Source organism: Triturus cristatus, chromosome 11 (assembly GCF_964204655.1).
Source record: "Triturus cristatus chromosome 11, aTriCri1.1, whole genome shotgun sequence".
Classification (NCBI taxonomy): Eukaryota; Metazoa; Chordata; class Amphibia; order Caudata; family Salamandridae; genus Triturus; species Triturus cristatus.
In genome coordinates this window covers 357,275,175-357,300,653 of record NC_140594.1, presented here as the reverse complement: position 1 = coordinate 357,300,653, position 25,479 = coordinate 357,275,175, and positions in this window count along the sequence as shown.

Below are 25,479 nucleotides of genomic sequence, written 5' to 3'. Positions count from 1 at the left end.
ACCTGTGAACCAGATTGGAAAGCTTGGTGGCCACAAGATCTGTTTCCACCTGACAATGTGTCTCTTAAGGCTAAAAATTTGGGAGTTATTGTGGACAGTGAATTGTCCTTTGGGCCACATGTTTTGTGCCTCTCAGGTAAATGCTTTGGCATTTTACGGATGCTGAGGAAGTTTCTTCCTCTAGTATCTTTCCAGCATAGGAAGATTATTGTTCAGGCCTTGATCGGATCTCGACTGGACTACGCAAACGCCCTTCTCTTGGGTCTACCAAAATATCTTTTGACCCGTTTGCAAGTGGTACAGAACTCGGCTGCCCGTGCTATTTACGGGCTCCCGAGAAGAGCAGGTGCCACGGCTTTACTGAATTCTTTACACTGGCTACCGATCGCTAAAAGAATTCTTTTTAAGTGCCTGACTTTTGCCTTCAAAGCTTTACAAGGATCTGGCCCTAAGTACTTAAGGAAACGTCTCTCCCGATATGTACCTAGCAGGTCTTTGAGATCATCTTTTCTATCCAAAATGACAGTCCCGGTTATCAGGCGTGCAAGGATGGGAGGTCTATCGTTTCGCTACCTTGCCCCGAAGGAGTGGAATGAACTACCACGTTCTCTTAGACAGGCTCCCAGTCTCCTTGCTTTTAGAAAAGAGCTTAAAATGTGGCTTTTTACTAAATAAATTTTTTTATTAACTAAACTTGATCCTTCTCTTCTGTCTGCTTTTTTAGTTATGTCTCGTTTTGTCTGCCGATATTCTTCATCAAAGCGCCGGGATGCTCCTTGGAGTAGCCGAGCGCTATAGAAGAAATAAATTAACATAACATTAACATAACATAACTGGGTGGATAGATGAGTGAAAGGATGGATGGGTGATGGGGTCAATGGATGGATTCATGAGTGGATGAGTAGAAGGATGGATGAAAGGAAGGATGGCTAAGTGAAAGGGTCAATGGAGAGAGAAAGGGAGGATGGATGGATGACTGAAAAGGTGAATGGGTGGAATGATGAGTGACTGAGTGTATGGATGAATAAGTGAAAGGATGGATGAGTGGATGGATGGGTGGAAGACTGAATGGATGAGTGTACGGATGGATAGGGTGAAAGGGTGGATGGATGGATGAGTGAAAGTGTGGATGGAGGGATGGATGGAAGGAAGGATATATGATGGATAGGTTTGCAAATGGATGAATATGTTTGGATATAGATGGGATTACTTATATACTATAGTGCGACCTCCTCTGATGTGTCTGTAAAACGTACCTTTTGTCCTGAAGTTTTGTCCTGAATTTTGACCTCCTGTCCTGAATTTTTGTCTTGAATTTTGACCCTTTGTCCTGAATTTTTACTCTCACCGTCCTGAATTTGCACCCATGCCAGTTGGTCACCCTAGTTATATATATACCTGGTGTGGTTCACCTTTCATTTGGTCATTCAAGAGATTATAGACTGGTAAAACAAGCTGCTTTACATTTCTTCAAGACTTAGCCTGAAGGCTGCTCTCCATAGCTACCACTAGGATAGCTTTCAAATAAGGTTGTCTTTAACCTATCATCAATAAGGGGTTGTTTGGACTGGTGCAAGGTGCCCACTATAAAAGGTGGACAGCATATACCAGGCCAACTTCTCACAGACGCCAGCCAATAAGATTGATGGGCGGGGCTTCAAGTCCTCTTCTGAAATCTTATCGATTACAAGAAGCCTCGCAGAGAAAGGAGCGCATGTGCGCTCCAGTGCTATGTCTGCAAGACATAAAAAAGTAATGCCCACCAGTCAAGGATGTTTGCATCAAATGCAAGCATCACCGCATGACCATTCTAAACACAGACTCCATCTTTGAGTAAGAATGGTACAGTGAAGAAAACAATCGAAAGCTGATTTTGTTGTCTTGACAAATGTTTCTCTTAAGAAAAGACATTTAAGCATGCCTATTGGGCTAGGAGATTTGACAATAAAGCTTTTGAAACACTGCGATGATGTTTTGCGTGGTTGTTGAGGCCTTGAGCCTTTTCTAATCGCTGTAAACGGTCTCAACCCAAATTATATTCATAATGGAGCTTCTCTGATCTGCTTTGATGTTACATTTACAGTTCATTAAAGCACAGCAATATTTTTCAGTATTTAAAAAAACATTAAGGACCGCTTTTTCGATTAGTAATGTAAATCCTTGACCTCATTTTTGTCAACTTTAGTTTATAACTTGTTGTTCGAGATTCACTAGATTGTTCTTAATTTGAAATGTTTATGAATAATGTGAGTGTGAAATGTGACTGTTTATTTCGTACTGGTATTGTTGCCATTAACTTTTAAGTAATTATACCAAAATTATTTTAAAGGAGCTCTCTGTACAGAAGTTTCAGCAAGTCGAGCTGTGCTTTGTAGTTGTTAGTGAGGAGTTTGCCAGTTATTTCATACAGAAGTTTATTCATGTCTACTGGAAGTCTAGAAATGGTGACCCTCGCTTATACCTTGAAATGTTGACTGTCAATTATAAATGTAAAGCCCTGAGTAAATCCTGCAGAGGTGGGTAGAATTTTGCTACAGTTGACCACAATGTAAGGGTTGTATAGGGTCTATGCACAGACAGCTTTAGGTTTCTGACAGAGCTCAGTCAACAGCACCACAATTATTTGGTTCAGCCCTCTTCAGCCACTGCTTGAAGAACGTGTTATTCACTCTGAAGATCAGGGAGCATTTCCGTCTTATTGGTGGTTATTGACTATTTGGTGTGTCAGTTTTCCTGCCTAAAGAGGGCTTCCCATTGCAATGTACCAGTGGTGAAAGAAACAAAGCATCCATGCACTGCAGTGTCGGCACATTTGTACTCCCAAGATTTTCTCTTTACTCCAGTTGATGCTGCACCATGCACATGACACGTTCTTACCACATATTCTCTCTGTGCGGATTGATTTTGCACCTAAATGTGATACCACGCTCCTGCAGTTAATTGTTTGCACACCTGAATGTGATTTTTCATCCAAAATATAGCTTTGTTTGTAAAAGTGCCCCATAGTCTCATTGGTGATCTGTCAAGTGCGATTTTGAACCTGAATGGGGTTTTACACTTAATATGTTACAATCAATGAGGGATCTATAAGGCACTGCTACTCACCCACGAGGGTCTCAAAGCGCTGGGGGGGAGGGGGTGGGGGGCTGCTGAACCTTCTGGGCGCTGGGGTTCAGTCAAAGAGCCAGGTCTCAAGTTTGTTTCTGAATTGCGTCAGTGACAGGGATTGCCTGAGGTGGAGGCAAGGCGTTCCGCGTCCTGGCAGTGAGGTGGGAGAAGGATCTTCCTCTGGCTCCAGTCATGTCAATCCGTGGAACGGTGGCCAGGGACAGTTGGGTGGAGTGGAGGTGTCAAGCAGGTGCGTGGAATGAGAGGTGGTGGCTCAGATATGCAGTTCTTGCGTCATGGAGGGCTTTGTAGGCATATGTGAGGAGCTTGAAAGGGATTCTTTTGTTGACTGGGAGCCAGTGGAGTTCTCAAAGTTGTTCAGTGATGTGGGTGCAGTGGGGGGTGTTGAGGACTAGTCTGGCTGCAGAAATTTGAAGCGGTGGGGGGGATGTTGAGGACTAGTCTGGTTGTGGCATTTTGAACGTTCTGTAGTTTCCTGAGGAGTTTCTGCATGACACCGGCATAGAGTGCATTGCTGTAATCGAGTCTGCTGCTGATGAGTGTATGGGTGACCATCTTTCTGGATTCAGTGGGGATCCATCTGAATGTCTTTCAAAGCAGGAGGAGCATGTGGAAGCATGAGGATACGGCGTTGATCTGGCAGTTCATTGTGAGCAAGGAGTCCAGTATGTTGCTGAGGTTTTGTGCTTGGTCTGTGGGGGTGGGGTGTGTTTTACCTATATATGAAGACTACGCTCCTGCAGCACTTAGTCATTTTTCACCTAAATATCATACCACAATAATGTTGTTTAATCATTGTTTTGCACTCTAAAATAATATTGTGCATAATTATAAATTGTCTAATGGTTTAAACACTCAAGCATATGCTGCACCTATGGTTTAGCACCTAAACATGATTATACGCCTAAATATGTATTGGCTACTAGATGTAATACCACAATCCTGCTTACTTTGCGCAAAAAGTAATTTTGCACATCAGAATAATTTTGCACCTATCATTGTTCTGTACCCAAATGTGAATTGCACTCCTAACAGTTTTTTTACACCCATTCTGATGTTGCATCAAATGCTATTTTGCATCTGTGCAATTTTAACCAAATGGGAGCTATTAGCCATGCACATTTGACTCCTTTCTTAAAATAGTTTTTATTGTTTTGTATACATACGTAACAGTAGTTACAAGGTATTAACAATAACCATAATCTTATATCAGGGTAATCAAAATGATTACCCTTCCTCTATGAATTAGGGAGCACTCCTTCTAACTAGTATTTTACACACCTCACAACAAATGACATACTGGCACATGCATCAACCAAAAATCAACTCGCAAAAATACCGAATCGCAAAAATCACCCGTTAGCTAGTGGCAAAAAACGATTCCCAATGCATCAACAGAAATCAGGAAAAAAGAAAGAATCGCTAAATAATTCCCCGCTAAAATAAAGAATCGCTTAATAATTCCCTGCAAAAATAAAGAATCGCAAAAAGAAGCCCCGTCAAAATAAAGAATTGCAAAACAATAAATCGCAAATACCAAAACTCTAATAGCGCCCGGCATGTGCCAATCGCAAATGACGAATCGCTAATGAATGCATCAAAAATCGCAAATACCGAAAATCACAAAAATCGCAATTTTGCATGAGCAGATTAAGGGGAATCAGAACCAGGAGGTAAAGTTGCATAAAAAAAAAAAATACCTAAAAAAATCCTAAAAGTGCCACAGATGCTAACAATCACTAAGCCATACAAATAGGGTCAGGAGACCCTGTTACCTTGCACAAAATGGCAGCCCTCTACGTGCTTGCAAGGAGGATGCGAATCAATGCAGCAGGACAGCGCAGGAGAAGGGTCCAGGAGAGAGTCTTCAGAGTGCGCATCACATTGCTTGGCCAAAATGAGGATGAGGTTTACGACAAGTATCGTCTCAATCGTGCCATGATCATGCGCCTAATTGCAGACCTTGAACCACTACTGCAGCACCAGAAACGTCGGACCAATGCTATTCCTGCGCACGTCCAGGTCCTATGCAGCCTGCACCTACTGGCCTCTGGAAGTTTTCAGGGGGTCATCGCCGTTGCGGGAGGCGTATCACAAAGCGCACTATCACGCTTCTTCCACAAATTCATTGATGCCATGCTGACAATGATACATAACGACATCAGCTTCCCCACAACCCCACAGCAGTTGGACCACACCAAACAGGCATTCTACCAGGTGGCTCAATTCCCCCATGTCATAGGATGCATTGACTGCACGCATGTCCCCATCTGTCCACCCTCAGCCAATGAGTACATTTTCAGTAACCGCAAGTCCTACCACTCCATCAACGTGCAGGTCGTGTGCGATGCAAAGCACATCATCACGGACCTAGTGGCACAATTTTCAGGGAGCACACACGACTCCTACATATTCCGACATAGTGGCATCCACAGGCGCCTACTCAATGGAGAATTTGGAGAGGGACTCCTTCATGGTACGTACACATACCTCTTCATAAAATGAGCCTCACACATGTATATTCATCACTGTCGCTAAGCCTTTGCTTCCATCCTGTAGGTGACAGTGCATACGCCCTGCGTGAATACATCCTCACCCCCTACATCAATCCAGCAACACCACAGGAGCAACGCTACAACGCAAGCCACATAAGCACCAGAAATGTGATAGAGAGGACATTTGGGATTCTGAAGAGTCGCTTCCGAATCTTACATAAGACTGGTGGTGCCTTGCAATACAAACCAGACACCTGCTGCAGGATTGTAGCAGTATGTGCCATGCTGCACAACATCGCAACCAGAAGGGGGATACCCATAGAGGTGGACAGGAATGACGACTACCGGGATGACCAACCACCTGCACAACACTGACAGGCACACGTTCCTAACACAGCTGAGGGCCAAAGGAGGCGGACATACATCACGCAACATCATTTCTGACCCAGGTAAGAATGAGCCATGACGACATCATTAGTGGTGCTACTGTTTAATGCACAGGAGCACTGATGTATGTGCGGTCACACATAATTGTGAATTACAGTTCCCCCACACAATGAGGACCAAAACATGCCCGTTGTAGTCACGGGTGTGCAATAGTACAATTGGACAGGGCCATGGTTACCCCACCATGGTCAGGGATGCCGTACTGTATGACTAGTGGCGCTTGTCACGAACGCCCAGCCTCCTATCACCTGTCTCCTCCACCTCACCACGGCCTGTCCCTGTGGCTGTGGAGCAGCGCGAACTGCGCCTCCTGGTGCTGGTCTCCACCACGGATACGCTGCTGACACTTGAGGCAGCCTCACTGCCGTCCTCCCCTCCCAAGGTACTGCCACTGAAAGTTCCGCTCTGCAAGTGTTCCACTGCAGTGGTCAACTGGCCTAAGGCCTTTGCCACGTCACCACAATAATGGCCGAGGTCCACCTGCAGTGACACCGAGCGTCGGGACAATACAGCAGTGCTGTTGCACAGCCTAGTGATGGCCTTGGTTGATGCAGTGGAATGGAGCAAGTTCTGTCTGTGCCTCTGTCGCTCACTGTGATGCCCTGCTCTGATGGCACGGGTGAATTCCTGGAGGTCCTCACTCAGTTTTCCATTCCCCTCTGCCACAACTGTGGTCATGTCCCTCACTGCGTCTGTCAGGGTACACATTTGCTTTGCAAGGCGCGACATGTGTAGGCTAATGGTCCCCATGTGTCTCCCCTGCAGGCGCTGGACACGCAGCATCTGTGCCTCGATGCCACCATATGGGGAGCTTGCCTGGTCGGCTACATCAGAAGTACTGCGCAGGGACCTGCGCCGCTGCATGAGTCGCCCACGTGCTGGTGGTGGTGCTGGCAGTGTGACAACTGTCGGACTTGGCCCAGTTGGTGTTGCAGGACTCGGGCATGCAACCATCACCTGCATGGGGGGACTTGTGCCCTGCGTCTTGGCGGTTTGGTTGCAGTTGGCACAGCAGGTGGTGGTGGTGGTGGTATAGTTGCTGGTGGAGGTGGGGATTGACCCTCCTGCGGAGTGTCGCCTTCAGAATCATGTCTCCATATGATGTGGCGGCCGCTTTCATCTGATTCGCCAGGAGATGCATCTGTGTGTGAAACAGTGCATGGTTAGTAATTTTTTGTAATTTTTCATAAATGTCTTTCTATTAATTACATTATTTGAGTCTATGTTTTGCTTCTACTGCTGATCGGAATTATTTTTGCATTTATGACTATACTTGCACACCTGGCTGACATGACTACGACTCCCATGATGCACTATTGATATGAGGGAATATGTGTGGTGCACCTCTGCCTGCATACTGTGATCGCGCTGGGGGATGGGAATGGGTATACGATATGCAGAGTATGGGCGCAGGCATGCATCTTACCTTGTTCAGTTGTGGCTGCGCCGGAGGTGTCCATCTGCGTGACACCCACAACCGCCTCTGGCTCGATGGTCCCCTCGACTAGCTCCTCAAGGGCAGTGTTTGCAGGCACTGTGGATGGCCCCCCTCCTGTGCCAGCTGCCTCCCTGACCCTTTCTGCGATCCTCTTCTCGGCCCTCTTCCTGAGGTCGTACCACCTCTTCTTTAGTTCATCGATGCTGCGGGGCGTCACTCCCACGGCATTGACCCTCTCCCTGATGCGCAGCCATATGCGTCTTTTCTCCGCCTCTGGCACCTTGAGAGACAGCTTTCCGAACAGCCTATCATGCTTGCTGCTCACCCCCTCGATCAGGTGCTCCAGTTCCCGGTCAGAGAACTTTCTCTTCCTCTTCCTGGCTGTTTCAGCGGTGCCTGGTGCCTCCTTGTCCATCCTGGTGAGGGTAGGGTGGAAGTGTTGTCAGTGAGGATTCTCTAGCCTCAGCCTGTGTCCTGTTCCTCCTCCTGTGAGCTCCTCAGGCGAGTGAATGAGGGTGGGGCAGCTGTACTTCCTGGTAATGATGTCATAAGCCCGTTCCCAGAGCGACCCGTTTTTTGCAAAATCGCTATTACCGATTTCGCTATTACCGATTTCGGTACTACCGAAATCGCTTTTTGCTAATCGGTGTTTGCTCTACTCGCTATTGTGGATTCGGTAAATAATAGCGATTTTTAAGGAATCGCTTTTTTTTACCGAATCTGTTGATGCATTCAGAAATGTGATTCCTTAATAACGATTCCTTATTTGTCGCTAATAAGGAATCGCTTTTCCAAATTTTGATGCATGTGCACCATAATGTTTTAACGTTGCAATTCAACAACTTAGAGTTTCATGGAAATAGCTATTGGTATTGTCTCTACGTAATGTAGGGCGTAAATCAGTGGATAAGTTCCCTATCATGATTGAAGTGACAGATAGAAGCATATTTCTTACATAAAAATAAAATGGTGGTGGTCGCCACTGGTTAGTTGCGTAGTTAGGCCAGAGTTTCCATAGGAAAAACATTTTTAATTTGTTTAGTTACTGTGACAACTTTTGACATATCTACAAAAAACCTTCCAAAAAATAAAGTTCATCCACCTTGGCTCCTTCATGGAAAGGTTTTTGCTAATATGTCTAATGGAGGCCAAGACATAAGAAGTGAGTTCTAATAGGGAGAAGTGTGGCCCAGTGGACAGGGTGACTGACTCCGGGGCGCGGGGCTCACGGTTTGATCCCCAGCGCTGGAGGCAGATCAGTTCAAGATCATGTGACTCTGGGCAACAGATCACTTAATCTCCCCGATGGTCCCCAGCGCCTTGAGACCCTTATGGGTGATTAGTTTGCGCTTTACAAATACCGGGTTATTTAAAGCACAATTTCCCATGTTACTTCCCATAGCATTCTTTGCTTTCTGATACAGAAAAGATGGCGAATGGAATTACACTAAATGTGGAAAAGTTAGAACTGTACTGAGAAAGCATGCTGTCTGTGATGAGGTCTAAATCCATTCAGCCATTTTCAAGAATTTTGCTTTTAAAGTGCCTCTCTGGGTTGGTAAGGAAGGTTGTGTATATCAGGACGTTTGGCCCCAAGCAGCACCAAAAGATTCTTTTTTTTTTTTAAATAGCCAGAGTTCTTAAAAAGTCACAACACAAAAATTTCAAAGCCAATTTCTAAAAGTCAAGAAAAATGTTATAAAAAAGTACTCAAAGGGCCAAGTTACGTACCTTTAGAATAACTATTTCAAAATACCGATTTTTCTGAATTGCTATTATTAATGTATGAACGTTTTCTTTTTAAATTAGCAATTCCTAGTGGGTCGCAAATCTACCTACAGCATGAATATTCAGAAGGTAGGTCGCAACTTATGACCCACTTGGAATCGCGACTATCACAGGGATGGTGACCTGCTTATGTCAGCAGACCACCACATATACAATGCATCCCATTTCCCTTAAAGGAAACAGGACTGTGTTTAAAAGAAAAGTTTATGTTTTTGTTTTTAAGAAGACGCAGAGGTCCTGTGGACCACTGCCTCCTCTTAAACCTTTTTGGTTTTTGTATTTGCAGGGGATCCCCTTCTCTTTTGCAAATTGGTTTGCACTCCATGCTTGTAGTCATTAAATTATTAATGTTTGGCAATGGGAATTCAGTCACAAAACATTAATAGATAGCATCAAGTTGAGTATTTGGAAGGGACGTCCCTTTGGTCACAAACCTGAATTGCCATTCATCAACTTGTAACCAAATCGCAGTTTGGGTTTTATACACACCAAAATAATTATGGCCGCAAACAGGCCGATTCTTTGAGAAAGCTTAGTAAATCTGATTGAAAATAATTAAAATTTAATAAGAGGATCCAGAGATATAAACTTTTAATGTTTTTTTTAAGTTTAAAGGAACCAAAAAACATCATAGTGTAAATAAGTGACCAGGTCTTAGTTATAAATTGAGGCTGACCGTGATTGCTGGATGCTAGTTAAAGCTAGTGGCTTGAACCAGTTAAAGATTTAACTTCTGACTTGGGTCTATTCATGAGTTTGGTGGACCTTTGGACCGCCAAACCAGGTGCGGTCCGAACACCGTATTACAACTACAGTGGTTGGACTGCCAGTGGTACAAGATCCCTGTTGGTGGCGCTGTGGTGCGGTGGTCTGAGGGTGCAATATGCATGGGAGTACCGCTGTGTCACCGCCAAGCATATTACTAGTTTTCTCATCGGCAACAGACTCACTCCATAAAAATGCTTGCGGTGAGGAAACTAAGGGGGCCCTACAGGGTCCTCTATTGCCCCAAGGCCTGAGAATACATGCAGGGGGCCACATAGTGTGCCCCCCTGTGTGCACGCACACCAGTTCCTGCACTGCATGTATTGCTCAATCCAAGCCGTGCAGGAACTTGCTTTGGCGCTCCCTCTGTGCACATATGAGCCTTAGAACTGCGCCACCGTGGGACTGTCAGCGCACTGCCTGACAGACCACGAGGAAACTTGTAATCTGGCAGGCGGGAGATGGTCGACTTTGGCGGTGTGGGAGCACACAGCCAAAGTCGTAATCAGGCCCTTAGTCTTTTTTATGGAAGTAGAAATCCTGCAATGAGGTAAGATTGAAGACTGTATTTGACAATGTACCCTTGAAGTCAGAGTACCTTTTGGAGGAGGTCCCACTGAAGCCATTGCTTTGGCTTGAAAAGTTCAGAGCTATAGAATTATTATTGTATGACCAATGAACTTCTCACCTGCCAGATACTTTTTGCACCCTCACCTGATGAAGATTTCTATACTGGGCCACAGTTTCTTTTTTGTAGCTTGAAAATCTCGAGCGGGAAAGGCCTGGAAGCTGTAGCCGGGCATGGTGCACCAAAGCACTATATCTTACCAGGGAGGGTCTGCTGAAATCTTCATTTGGGTGGTGAAAAGCTCTGAACAGGACCAATCTGACTTTCTTGCACACTGAGGATACACATTGGGTGGTGAGTTCAGGTCATCCGGAAGTCGATAATTGTCTAAGTCACATCTTTTTCTTGTTTTTGGAGTAGTACTTCTTGGTCACTTCTAATGCTTCAGGAACCACTCCAGAACAAGCTACCAGCAGAGTCCACTAAGGGCCCACTTGCCACTGGTCAACTGGTCACACCAGGAAAAGGCCTCTTGTAGCTTTTGGTGTCTCAGGAGTCACAGGGGAGGTCAGCCAACATTTTCCATCAGCTGTGACATTAGTAAACCTGGTCTTGGAATCTCTCCCTGCTGCCTTTTAATTTTGCTAATTCATTGGTGTTCACACTCTGATAATAAATTGTAAAGACCAGGCAGGGCTAAGGTTTATAACACATGCAACTGTCTGTTACCATTCTTGGACAGATGTATTTAAACAGCCCATTGTTGTATTTCCTGGATGCTAACAACTTGCTCTTGCTGCTTTTTCAACCTCCACGCCACTACCTCACAAAGCCATTTACTGATAAGCACCACTATCGATCAAGGACAAAATCACCCCAAAAAATAAGCTGTGTTCCTGCCCCACATCGCCTTCCCAATAACTCACTTGAAAATACTCCACAGAGGGCTGATCCATTTAATGTTTGACAACAGCCCTTGAAACAGACTTCCTGTAGAGCATCAAAACCCATCCAACCTGCTACTGTTCAGAGAACAACTTAAGGATCTCCAGCCAACACCCAACCTACCAACTCAAGACTCACAAGTTTCCCCAACTCCTGCCTTATTGATCATCAGCCCAAAACTAAGACCGACCTCTTTATTCAACCTACTGTCCTGCAGAAACAATCCAAGGTGTCTACCCCAAATTTCTCTAAATCGATAAAGACAACCAGTCACAAACATAACTTCTCTTGTCAATTGTGAGACAAGGCTTTCCATCGAGTGCACTGGCCTTTTTCTGTGGAAAATACTGGATAAGGTGGGTCTGAGTACACAATTCAAGACATGGGAATTGTGCAACTATTCTAGCCCCACAGCTAGGAAGCTGAGCTGACCTTTCACTTTATCCTAAAGAAATGGACTGACGCCTTCCACAAAGTGTACACCTCATTCTGTGCCTCAGGAAAAGAAGCAATGCTTAAGGTGACAAACTATTGGTACTACAATCCAACCAGAAGGTGAAATGGAACCTCAACAGTCTTAATGGCTGTTAACAAATCTTCGGCCACCCAGACACATTGACACATATCCTCTGGTTCTGTCCCAAGCTCAAACACTACTGGTAGGCCGTCTGAAAGATATCAATGAAATGTTTGCAACAGATATACCCTGTCTTTCTAGTTACGCCCTACTGAGCCTCCCCAATGCTCCAACACACCCTCTACACTCTAACAAAGGGAATGCAATAATAATGGGTTTTGGCTTTGTGTGAGGCTAAACATGTAATCAAAACCAAATGGGGCACTGATACATTGTCGTCTCACTCTGACTTGCTCCATAAACTGTGCTACCTCACAGGGATGGAAAAGCTTACTGCTTCCCTGCAGAACAAGTTGCTACACTTTGACAAAATGAGGGGCCCATGCATCCAAGCTCTGGCACAGGACTTTTGGGAACTTACTAGTCCTCTTTACTTATGAGTACGCCAGGTAACAGGACGAGGGGGCATGCCTGATCAGCAAGACAAAGACTGACCGTAGTGGGTATGGCGCACTAAAAGACCCAGCCTGCTGACACCGAATATGTTGCAAAAGAGCTAATTCTGGCGAGAGTGGCTATGATCCCTGAGTGACAACCCCTGATATTTTATCGCTTCCCTCTCACCTTTTCCAGTCCACCTGGTATTCTCCCTTCCTCACCTTCTATCTCCTTCTTCTCGTCTCCCACTGTTCTACCTCGTCGGCCTTTGGATTTAGGTAAGAGTATTTGTTCCTGGATAAATTAATAAAAAGATCTGAACCATAAAAGATCAATGAGTCGGCAAAATATTTACATTTTAACATTATTAATATAATATTCCATCAACACAAGTGAAATTCAAAGTGGTGTACTAACTCACAGCTGCTGTCACCTCCGTCTTTCAGAACTACGTGCCTGCTGTTTTTGAGAACTACACCGCGAGCTTTGAGATTAGGTAGCAGCGGCTAGAGCTGAACATGTGGGACACCTCAGGTAAGAGAGCATTGGCAGTGTGCTTCAGCCGAGGCGACAATAACTTCCGGTGTCTGCGTGTACCTAGAGGGACCCAAAAGGGATGCCTGTCTGAACCAGTACTCCATTTATTATTCCATTATGACTGCCTGGGAGACACTCCCTTTTAAAAAAACCTATTTTGTTTCCTTCCGTACCTCTACAACTGTACACCACTAGGATAGAAGGGGTTAAACCGAGTCTCTGATGTCAACATATCAATGCATTGATTATAACAGGAGGCTCCTGGTTTTACACGGAGTAGGAAAAAGCCTTCAAGCTGCCTACGTGCACATGCATGTGACTGGGACCCAGGAGGATGAACACGGACACTGGAATGTAGAAAAACATCTGTTGTCATCCCTAGTTTACACAGGTTCATCTGTGGCCCTGGGAGACATATGTAAACGTGCACATGGGGCTCTGAGACTTGTACACATAGAACTGTTATATAGGTCAAATTCACCCCAAGACTACACATGTAATTGTTAGCCTGTATGTTTAACACCAAGCCGGTAAGGGGAAAGGGGCAACTATCCCTCTTGTGTACACATGCTTGTGGATATACAGAGGCCAGCAGGAAGAGGACCTTTTGGGCCTATCTCAGCCTGCTCCCCACTCTCCTCCTCACGTTTACCTGCATTAACAGGACCTGTGTTTCGAGTATGACATATGGGTGGTGTATCTCCTGTCCCCTGAAGAGATAGTAGTAAGCTATGGTCATAGCAGCTATAAAGTGACCACATTACAAAAGAACCCTTCAGGCATCACTTTGGGTGTTGGTACCTGTGTCAAGCTTTACTGTTCCATCTTGGCATCTCCAACAACTCATGTTTGGCACCCAGCATCCACTGGGGGGCAGAGGTCGTGCCCCTCTCTCCCCCTCCTCCCTAGGCTCTGCTATGCGTTCAGCTGTCGGCATGTCACTGGTTTTCAGCCTGCCCTGATTTTTCCAACATCACTATGCATGCTGGATGAAAAGTCTGACTCTGAAACTTTAACCTGGTTTCCTCGACCCAAAGTAGCAGCATATCTCTGCTTTTTAGGTCAAGCTTAGAGTCAGAGCGCTTGCCACTCACTCGCTGCTGTGCCAGTCAGAAGAGCTGGCCCCCTTTTGGTGGACTGCTTTCCAAAGTCCCACCCCTGGGTGCTTGGTTGATGCCCAGGCGATTTCACCAAGAGAACAATGTTGTTGGCCATGACAGTACTTTCATGCTTCCTCCTGTTACAGTGTTTAATAGTCCCTCCTCTTATCTGCATTGCTTCTTACTAAAGCCCCGCCTCCCCTGCTCCTCCCGCTGCTCGTGCGATGGAATTCCGTCACCATAGTTTTGAAAATGTTAATACTTTGCGCCATGTTTATGGCAGATTATTCACAGATAAATACCGAAGCTATCTCTTTAAAAACAAAAAGTGCTAGATATCATGAGGACAGTTCGTTTTTGTATGTAGCTTGACACAATCCCACTCCAAATAATACCAGGACACTTAATACCACATAATTACTATCCACATAATTCCACAGCAACCATGCCACATAATTCCAATACACAAATTCACTCTACACCACACAAGTCCAAGCCACACAATTACACAACCAACTAATTCAATCCAACCCACATGATTCCACAACAAACCACATGCCTACACTCTGTAACAAATAAGTAAAAACATTACCATTTACAATGCCAATAGCTCCAACACAAACAAATGCGAGGACTATTGCATTTCCAATGCTTGCTTACCTTCCGATGCATCCCAGCAGAGTCCTATTCCTGGAGCTGCAAACCTTCTCCTGGCCTGAGACGTTTTAAGGCATGGGCAAAGTAGGCTCTGGCTCAGGTCCCCGGCATTTCAGGGGTCCCTTCATAGAGCTAGCTATTTTCTGCAGAGTCTTGTCCTGGTGACCTTGAGTAATGCTTAGACAATTTGTTTTAAATACCATTTTTCTTTAATTTATTTTTAATGTGGGTGATGTGTGAAAGTCTATTACAGACATTTTGCAGAGAAATGTTGTGTTTATGTTTCATGAAAAATCCATAAAAAAGGTTATTTTAGATCAAAAGGACCTAAAATATGAGAAATGGGAGGGTGAAACAGAGGTCATTTGCAGTAACATTAGTGAGCTGCTGCTGTGTTACAATTTGAAAATACAAGCCCCTATCCCTTAATATTAGATTTAAACACATTTAGAATGTGCACTAGTGTGCTTGTGCACTGTCAGTGACCTGGCCAAAGGGTGCATGAAAGTGCTGAAATTGGATCTAAATTCAAAGCTGTTCCAAACAGGAGCCCCCAAAATAAGTTTGGCCCAGGGCCCCCAAAATCCTTAAAATGTCCCTGCTCCTGGCCCTGTCAGCTCTGTGCTGCCTCTTCTCAGAGGAGCAGTGTTCTGTGGGGAATGATCTCTCTGAGGCCCCCACCCCCATCCTTTTTCCGGGCCTGGCTCGTGGCTCTGACTGAAGAGAAACAATTTAACATGTTTTTCTCTTCAGTTCTGCCCTGGGTCAGTGCGAGGAGCTCAGAGCAGGCTGCAGACTGCAGCTGCTTTAGAGCAATCCTCACAGCTCTCTACGGAAGAGCTGAGGGGGCCCCCTTCACCACCGAAGACTGGGGGCCCCCGCACCGCAGGGGCTGCGGGGGTGTTTGTTACGCCCCTGCAACTATACTCTGATGCATTTACCTGTATGCAGGTAGCAGGAAGCATGTTATCCTTCCTCTCTATTCACGTCATATTGACACCTTGTCCACAAGAGTTAACTGAGCAGCGAACCCCATACACCTATTGACAGACGACATTGTTCTTCGATCGAAATGGCTGTAGGACCTACAACATTTTATTGAACACACATCAACTTTTGCTCAATGAAAGAGCCTCCACACTAATAAAGAAAAAACTGTAGCAATTAGCTCTGGAAGAGACTTCTTATCTCTGCAGAATGCAGATTTAAATATCGCAATCTGACCCTCATTTGAGGTATTTTTGGAGATGAACACTCTAGCTTTATGACGGGTGCCTTAATTAGGTGATCAAATTTCCCTGGTTCCGGTAAAGGTGCTTCTTTTATTCTAAAACAGGAGGAAATAAGAAAAAAAGAGACACAGTTGTGAATTTCAATGAAATGAAATAAAACTGTGAAGTACCACTCCACAGAATTATTCGTAAATACATTTTGTCATCATTAAAAACTGAATGACCAGTGATCTTAAGGGTGCCAACGAGATAGCACCCACTTGTAGAGATACACTTATGGTCGCGTTCAACGTAAGTAAAATGTCTCCTACTCTGCTGCCCCCCCACCCCATACTTGATCATTCAGTAACACACCTATTTGCAGCAAAGTAAGTGACAGCATCTTCTGACACACTTGGCCAGACTGCTACCATGCACACAAAAGAATATCCAGAAAATCAATTATAAATCAGGAAGCAACCTTCACACATCTGCACCTGCCCGCCCCTCGGCAGCCCCCAGATTCAGGCCAGCAGCAGGAAAATGCACCAACATTAGTGGATACTGAGGAGAGATAGTCAGAATCCACCACACATGGGTGTGAGTTTGAAGGTTGATAGATCCCAGTATTTTTCCACACAAATTGATCATATTACAAGTAACATGATTCAGTTAAACTATGTTGGTTTCTAAAAGGATTGAGCAGCTCAATCATATCCTGGGTCCCATTCCTGCTGTTGGTTATGGGGATAGTTGCATAAAATGGTCCTGCTGCCCAGGTGCCTTTACGTCATGTAGGGTTCAATGCGTCTCTTTCCAAGTAAGTTACCGAAACACTTGCAACAGTTGTTGATTATAGTGGTATGACCTTCTATCCAGTCTTGGTCGGATGGCTAAACATATATATCCTTTCGAACTTTTTTCCTATTTCTTATCTTAAATTTTCTCTCGTAATCCTTTTTAAAAGGGCTTTTCGTTTTTAGGTAGTCCTGTGTGCTCGGAGTTCAACTATTTTTCATCAAAATTGTTGTGGTTGGTCACGTTTTATAGTTATTTCTGGTTCCTTATGTACTTTTTTAATAGTTCTTTGTTTGTCCCTTCGATGAGTGGTTTACAAATTTTTTCTTGAACGTCAAGGGTACTCGTAACCCAGTTAAAAAGCAAAGAATGTTGTCTCATTTATCAAAATTGAAGTGCCAAGTAAATAGGTCAGGAATGTTTTTGGTTTGCCAGTTGTCAATAATAAGAATGGGGTTTTAATGTTATTTCGTAAATTGTTATGTATTCAATTGCTGAACGATGTTAAAGATGACAATCGTAGATTGCTTTTGTAGAGGTTACAATAAATAATACCCATTTTTCTATCTGCAATTTTTACGGCCCTAATTGTGTAGGTTTAGTATTCTGGACTGCATTTTCTGCTCTCCTTTCTTCACATGCATCAGAAAATCTCATAGTGGGTGGCGATTGCAATCAGCTTATGGGCCTCTTTTTCGATCGGAAATCTCAAACCAAATTTATTCCCCAAAAAATGCTTAAGACCTTTCATAAAGCCATCTCTTCTAGAGGGCGGATAAATGTTTGGAGAATCTTTCATCCTTATGTTCTAGAGTTCTCCTTTTTTCTCATGTGCACAGATCCCACTCTAGAATAGATTACATATTTTGCACACAACCCACTCTTCAATTTTTGTCGCACGCTGAAATGAGTTCAATACTTATCCCAGATCATGCTCCGGTCATAGAAGATCTGATTTATCCTACTCCTAGACTCCATGCAGATGAGATTTAATAATGCTCTTTTGCTTGATAATCATTTTACAGAGCAGTTTACAGCATTTTCGCTAGAATTGTTTATTTAGGAGTAATCGTTCCTCGTACTCACAGATGAATTTTATTTGGCATGCATTTAAGGCAACTGACATGGGTTTCATAATTGATTTTGTTGCAAAAAAAAGAAGTCACTCAAGGAATAAATAATAAAATGTATGGGGGTTGGAATAAGGCTGGCAAATCTCTGGCTAACTACTTTACAATAAAGTAAATTTAAAAAATGTAAGATTGTTGCTATAACAGATATATCTGGGGTCGGACAAGTTAGTGACTCCAAAATATTAGAGTGTTCACAGATTACTACACCAATTTATATACCCATGAGTCCTCTCCTTCAGTGGACCAGATAGATGCTTTCTTTCAATCTATTCCTAAGTTTCCTGAAAATACTACTGATCTACTCTAGAACCCTCCTTAATATAATTCATTTGGCTTCCAAGTTGAATTCTCCTGTGGCAGCCATAACTCTGGATGCAGAAAAGGCATTTGATTGTGTGAATTGGGAGTTCATTTTTGGAGCACTGAAATGGCACGGCTCCTATTCTTCAATACATTAAGTTATTATATTCTGATCCATCCACCTCTATTTGGGTCAATCGTCTTCAATGTAGTTATTTTTCCCTCCAAAGGGGGACTAGATAAGGTTGTCCTTTTTCTCCACTTTTATTTATCTCATCTCTAGAACCTTCCCGGAAAAAAAATCATTGTTCCTCACAATTCACAAGCTTCCAATTTAAACTTATAGACATTAAATATACTGCTTCTGCGGATGATATCTTACTATATTTAACTAACCCAAGCACATCTATACCTGAATTATTCTCATTATTACATTAAAATTCTACAGTTTGTGGGTATGAACTTAATGTAGGCAAATCAGAGGTCCTTCCCCTAAATAAATATTGCCTTCCAGATATGTTTAAGGATATGGGGTTTACATGGAATTCAAAAAGTATAAAATGTTCAGGTATTTTATATACAAATAACATCAAAGAAACCATTAAAATTAAACTTAATGAAATTACCATAAAAATTATAGCGTTGATGGAGGGTTGTCCCTATTATTTCTGTCTTGGTGGAGTAGATTGGCACCAATTAAAATGATGTTGCTACCAATATTTAATTTTTACTTATTCATGTTGACAGTTTCCCTCCCACTCTCTTTCTTTAAAACTATTAACCGTTCCCTGATCAAATTCTTATGGAAAAATCACAAGCCCAGAATTCCACTTGTTCGTCTTCAACAATCAAAGGATACTGGAGGGGCCAATTTCCCTAATCTTAGGTGATACTACTCTGCCTTTATGTTAAAACAAATTTGGACTTCCCTTTTAGTAAACCCTCAAGCAGCATCAACAACTTGGGGTCTCCTGGAACAGGCCCATAATAAACCATTTTTTTAAAAACAGCAGTTCATATCTCTCAACCCCACAGGGCCTTTTTATCACCAATACTTACCCATTCCGTAGCTGTTGCTAAACCTTTAATTGCCTTCTCTAATTCCAGTATGGATATTATTTCACAAACCCCTCTTTGGTACAACAAGCACCTAAAATTGAATAATGTAGTACTCTCATGGAGGGAGTGGATTAACAAAGGAATTATTACCATTGGCCATATGCTCATAGATGGCTCTTATGGATTTTTCTGAGATTCAGGAAAAAAATGACATCTTATCATGCCACTCATTACTTACATCTCAAGACTCTTCTTCTTCCTCTTCTCTCTCAGGACTCTACCTCTGTCCCAGCGAGTCAGCCCCCCTCCCTCACATTGGATTTTTCCTCTCATATAAAAGCATCTGGTATTTACAAGATTCTGTCACCTCTGTCCAATTTGAGAACTAGCTCTTGTGGGAATCGGACCTTCACCAAGAGTTCTCTTTTCAGACATGGGACTCCATTTGGGCTAAAATTCATAATTCATCTCGCTCAGCAAGCATCACAAACATTATATTATTTTTACAATAGGCTATTCCTGACCCCTATGGACGTTCACAGATTTAACCTGACCAACAATACAAAATGCTGGTCTTATTCTCATGATGAGTGCTTTTCTACATGTTTTTCATTTGCCCTTTGGTTAAGAAGCTTTGACTGCTCATATGGGAGAAGCTAAACGACATTTTATCCACTACTTTTCCTTTTGATATTTTGCATTTTTTTATGTTTAAAACGTTTTTATTGAAACAAAACAAACCATGGGGGAGGGGGGTAGGAGGTTAGGGTACAGTTAATACAATCAAAGAAAAAAGGTGCAACTCAAGAGGGTTGGCGATGGATAGCTTGATGGGCCAGGGGAAAGGCACAGTAAACGAAAGGCTAGAGATGCAAACTGTGGAATCCCTGCGTGCATATCCAACACCCCAAATCTGAGCAATGAAAGCCAGCAGCAACTCGACAAAGCACAATCCACCCCCCCCATCCCCCATCCCCCCAGTAAAGAAAGGAAGAAAGAAAAAACAATACCCCACCCCCCCGTCCTATGGTCCCGCGTCAGATTAGTCCTCACCAAAAAGCCCCGCACCTCCCCCCCACCCCGGAGGCCTCTGTCTCACATGTGATCTAGTCCGCCGGGATCACCGGCGGCGTCAGCCTGAGAAGCCTAAGATACCTCGGACAGGTGAGCTCCCGGAATTCGGTGGACAGCAGCGCTAGAAAGGGTTGCCACAGCTCTTCAAATTGGTCTATTTCCCCCGCCACCGTGAGCGACAACTTCTCCATTCCCAGCACATGCCAAAGCCTATGCAACCAACCCGTGATGGAGGGAACAGTGTTGGTGCGCCAGTGGATAAGGATGTTCTGGACCGCAGACCCCAGCGCAATCGCGATCTGCCTACCCCTGCGGGACTTCAGTGGGTACATTAGGTCATTGGGGAGGCCCAGCAGAACATACGCCGGGAAGCGCGGCAGCTCTATCTCAAAGTGCTTATCCACCTCGTCCAAAACTTCCTTCCAGTAAGCGGTCAGCACGGGGCAATCCCAAAGAATGTGTGAGAGGGTACCCTCCTGCCCGCAGCCCCGCCAGCACCCCTTGTCAGTGTGTTTATGCATTTCATACAGTCGCTCCGGGGTGTAATACCAATAAGTGGACACCTTGGTGAAGGTCTCCGTAAGGCCCGTGTGATATGCAGAGTGCCGCGCCCGATACGCAATTTTGTCCCATTCCTTGTGGCTGAGTGTCCTACCCAATTCCCTGTGCCAGCGCTCCCTCCCCGGGTTGTAATAGTGAAACGGCGGGGGTTGTAGGTACTTGTACAGATCGGTAATTAGCTTAGCGTCGGAGGTCCGGGTAGCCAGCCACCTCTCATACGGTGTAATTTGACGAGCAGCGGTGTCACGCACCTGGGGCTGGAGGGCCCAATGCCGAACCTGCATGTAGCGCAATCTGTCCAGCTCCGTCAGGCCGAACTCCTGGCGGAGTTGCTGAAACGGAGTCACTCCCTCCGGGCCATAGATCTGGAAGAGCGCCCTGCAGCCCGCCTGCACCCAATGGGAGAAAACTCCCGGCTCCATCCCTGGGGAGAAGTCCGGGTTGCCCGCTATGGGTGTGAACGGCGAAGGGAAGGTGGTGAGGCCCCGAGCCTCACAGACTGCGTCCCACACCCGCAGGGGGACCCGCGTAATAAAAGAAGCGTAAAGGTTAGGGGGGCGGTGCGCGCGGCGCAAGAATGGAACCTCTTGTAAAGTGCGGCCCGCCACTGCCTGTTCTTGAAAGAGCCAGTGTTTGTCGGACTCCCACCTGCTCCACTCCACCAAATATCGCAGCTGTGCCGCCTGAAAGTACCTACGGAGGTCCGGAATACCGAGGCCCCCCGCCTCCGGAGCAAGCGTGGAGAGGACCCTCTTCATTCGTGGCTTGCGGCCCTGCCAGACAAAGCGGGAGATGTCAGCCTGCATTTGTCGTATCCAGCCCACCGGGGGCTGGAGAGGGAGGGCCCGGAAAAGATACAGTATCTGGGGCAGCACCGTCATCTTAACCGCCGCGATTCGCCCCAGCCAGGACAGTAGGCCTTTGCTCCAGCGACCAAGCTCCTCCTTGATCTTCCTGCTGAGGGAGGCATAGTTAGCCGTGACCATCTCCGGTAATGTGGGCGCCAGCAGAATCCCCAGGTATGGCACCGTGGAGGAGGACCACTGCATGGGGAGTCGCTGAAGGTCCCTCCTGGTGTCCGCAGCCAGGGACACGTCTAACGCCACCGACTTGCTCATATTCATTTTGAAGCCGGCCACACAGGCAAAGGCGTCTAGTTCCTGGAGGCAAGCAGGCAGCGACCTCCTAGGGTCGTCCAAGGTCAACAGGACATCGTCCGCGTAGAGACTGACAGTGTGGACATACTGGCCCATCCGGACCCCAACCGCATCCGGGTTATCGCGAATCCTCTGAGCAAACGGCTCCATGTAGAGGGCAAACAAGAGCGGCGAGAGGGGGCAGCCCTGCCTTGTGCCGCGTTCGATGGCAAACCCACCGGAGCTACACCCGTTGACCCGCACCGACGCTGAAGGATGCTTATAACAGTTGAATACCATGGTGCGGAACTTATCCCCGATTCCCAATTTCTTGAGAACCAGCTCGAGATACGGCCAGTGAACTCTGTCGAAGGCCTTCTCCGCGTCGACGGACAGCAATATCCGCTCCCCCGAGATCCACGAGGCCTTCTCCAGAACATGCGCCACCCGCTTGGTATTGTCAACCGTCTGTCTGCCGGGTACAAAGCCAGCCTGGTCCGCCTCCACCAATCCGGGGAGGTGTGGACCCAGCCTGGACGCTAGAATCCCTGTATACAACTTGAGGTCGACATTTAAGAGCGAGATGGGTCGATACGAACCGCGGAGGGCCCGGTCCTTCCCCGGTTTCGGAATTACCGCGACCGTCGCCCTCAGGAGATCCGGTGGGATGGCTCCCGGTTCGGAAAAGGAATTAAATAGCCGAGTAAGGACAGGGGCCACAGCCGTGCAAAAAGTCTTATAAAACAAAGACGTGTACCCGTCCGGGCCCGGGGCCTTACCATGCTTCAGCCGCGCGATAGCGGAAATCACCTCCTCAACATGGATATCTCGCTCCAGGTGGTCCGCCTGAGCCGGATCCAGCACCGGAAGGGTCACCGACTCCAAATAGCCTTCGGCATCCTGTGGCGAGGAGGGTTCCTCCGCATACAGCGCTTCGTGACCCGGAGCCGGTGTGCTAGGAGCTTGCCACATTTGTCCCCCCCAGTGTAGAAGGCGTGTTTCAAGCGCAAGGCGGCATACTCCGCCCTATCAAGATCCAATGCCGACAGGAGCTTCCTCGCAGCCTTCAACTGCCTCCACACCCTTGGCGCCCCCGTACGGCGGTGGACCTGCTCAAGCTCCCGGACCCGAACGGTCAGCTCGTCCCTCTTCCGTTGCCGCTCCCTGTTTTCGGCTGCGGAGATAGAGATAAATTCCCCCCGGAGGACTGCCTTCAATGCCGCCCACTGTGTCGCTTGCGAAGTGTCGGTGTTGCTATTGTGAGTTATGTAGTCCTGTATGACCTCCCCAATGCGCTGGACTACAGACTTTTTGTGTAAAAGGGTATCCCGGAGGCGCCACACCCCCCGAGAGGGGGAGGCCGCCGGCCACTGGAAAACGCCGGTGACTGGTGAATGGTCAGACAAGGTCAGGACCCCGATGTCCGCCGCCGTGGCAGCGGCATGCATCGGTCCACTCACCAGAAGGTAATCCAGCCGTGAGTAGGTTCGATGTGCGTGTGAAAAGTAAGAGTAGTCCCTATCCGTGGGGTGCATGGAGCGCCAAAGGTCGTGTAAGTCCATTTCCGCAATCCGGGCCTTCACAGCCTGGGACAGTTCCCCCGTCTGCGGGAAGCGCTGCGCCGATCTGTCCATCACAGAATCGAAGACAATATTAAGGTCTCCCCCCAGAATGACGTGGCGGTCGGGGGAAGCAGTGACATCCACCAACACGGAGTCTAGGAAACGCTCTTGGTGGTCGTTTGGGCTATAAACGGAGCCAACCGTAAACGCTATGCCTCCTAAGCGCATGCGATACGCAAGAAGCCTCCCCTTCTGTTCAGCACACTTATACAAAACCTCCCCCCTAAAGGAGCTCGCTAGAAGAATGGCTACCCCCGCCGTCTTGTTCGCTGCCGAGGAGAAGAACTGGGTAGGGAACTTAGCAGAGCGCAGCCTATGGCAATCCCGGGACAATAAGTGGGTCTCCTGTAAAAGGCAAATGTCCGCCTGCGTCCCCTCCAGCAAAGATAAGATCGCTCTGCGCTTCACGGGGTTGTTCAGACCCTGAACATTAAGGGTCACTACCTTTGGGGCCGACATTCCTCTCGGGGATCGGGAGCGCCGTGCAATGGGCAGGGGCTCAGCGGGTGGGGCGCGCGAGGCAGCCGCGCAGGACAAGCCATAACAGACCAAGCGTGGGCATGGACAACGTCGGACGGGACCTCCCCAACCCCAGAACAACCCCTACACCCACCCGAAACACAACCCTGGCAACTAGCCAAACGCAAACTCAAACACCCCATTGTCCCAGTCAAGCCCCAAAACGGGCAAGTCCGTAGAAAGGAACGAAGTGGACGTCCAGCCACTCACCTCCAGCCGCTCCCCCCCGACCCCCCCGCCCCGAACCCAGCATTTAAAGAAGCTAAAGGCATCTCCCCCCGGAGTGAGTGTTAGGCCGTCAAGGCCACGCCGGTGGAGCCGGCCGAGTCCCTGGCCGCCGCCCTCAAAGCGTCGGCCATGTCCGCCCTGATGGTAGGGGAATCAGGACGCCCTGCGCTGGCCGCTGATCGTCGCCTCGCCGACCTCCGCCGGCTCCGTCTCTCCGAGGCCCTCCACGACGGTGTAGCTCCTTCCTCCTCCGCCGCCGTAAGCCCCAGGACTCCACAAATGTCCTGCAAGGAGCGTAGCTGGTGTAGCACCCCGTTCCATCGGAAGATCAGGCGGAAGGGATGACCCCAAGAGTACGGCGTCTCGTGCTCGCGCAAAAAGTCAGTGGCAATCCTGAAGGACCTGCGTTTCTGCAGCGTGATGGCGGAGAGGTCCTGGTAAAGCGCCACCGCCCGCTCCCGGAAAGTCAGGGGCTGTTTCCTGCGGGCCTCAGTCATGATGCGTTCCTTCAGCGGGAAATCGGGCAGGAAGGCCAGAATGTCCGGTGGAGGTGCCGATGATTGGCGCTGCCGGCCAACCCTATGTGCCCTATCAATGCTAATGGGGAAGTCCGCAGCCTCCCCCAGGATCTCTCGGAACAGGTCCCGCAGGTAGCTCCCCAGATCGGACCCCTCGTCTGCAGTCGGCACACCACGCACTCGAATGTTGTTCCTCCGTGATCTGTTCTCAAGGTCCTCAGAGTGGGCCTGGAGCTCAACACACTGCTCCCGGAGGCGGAGAACGTCCTGTTGAAGATGGACTATCTCCTCCTCCCGGCGTTGGGCCTCCGTCTCCACCGTTTCAACGCGCTCACCAAGGCCCTCCACTTCCCTGCGCACTTCCCGGACCTCGCTGGCCACCTCCCGCTTCAGTGTCTGGAAGTCCTCCCTGAGGGAGCTAAACAGTTCCTCCATA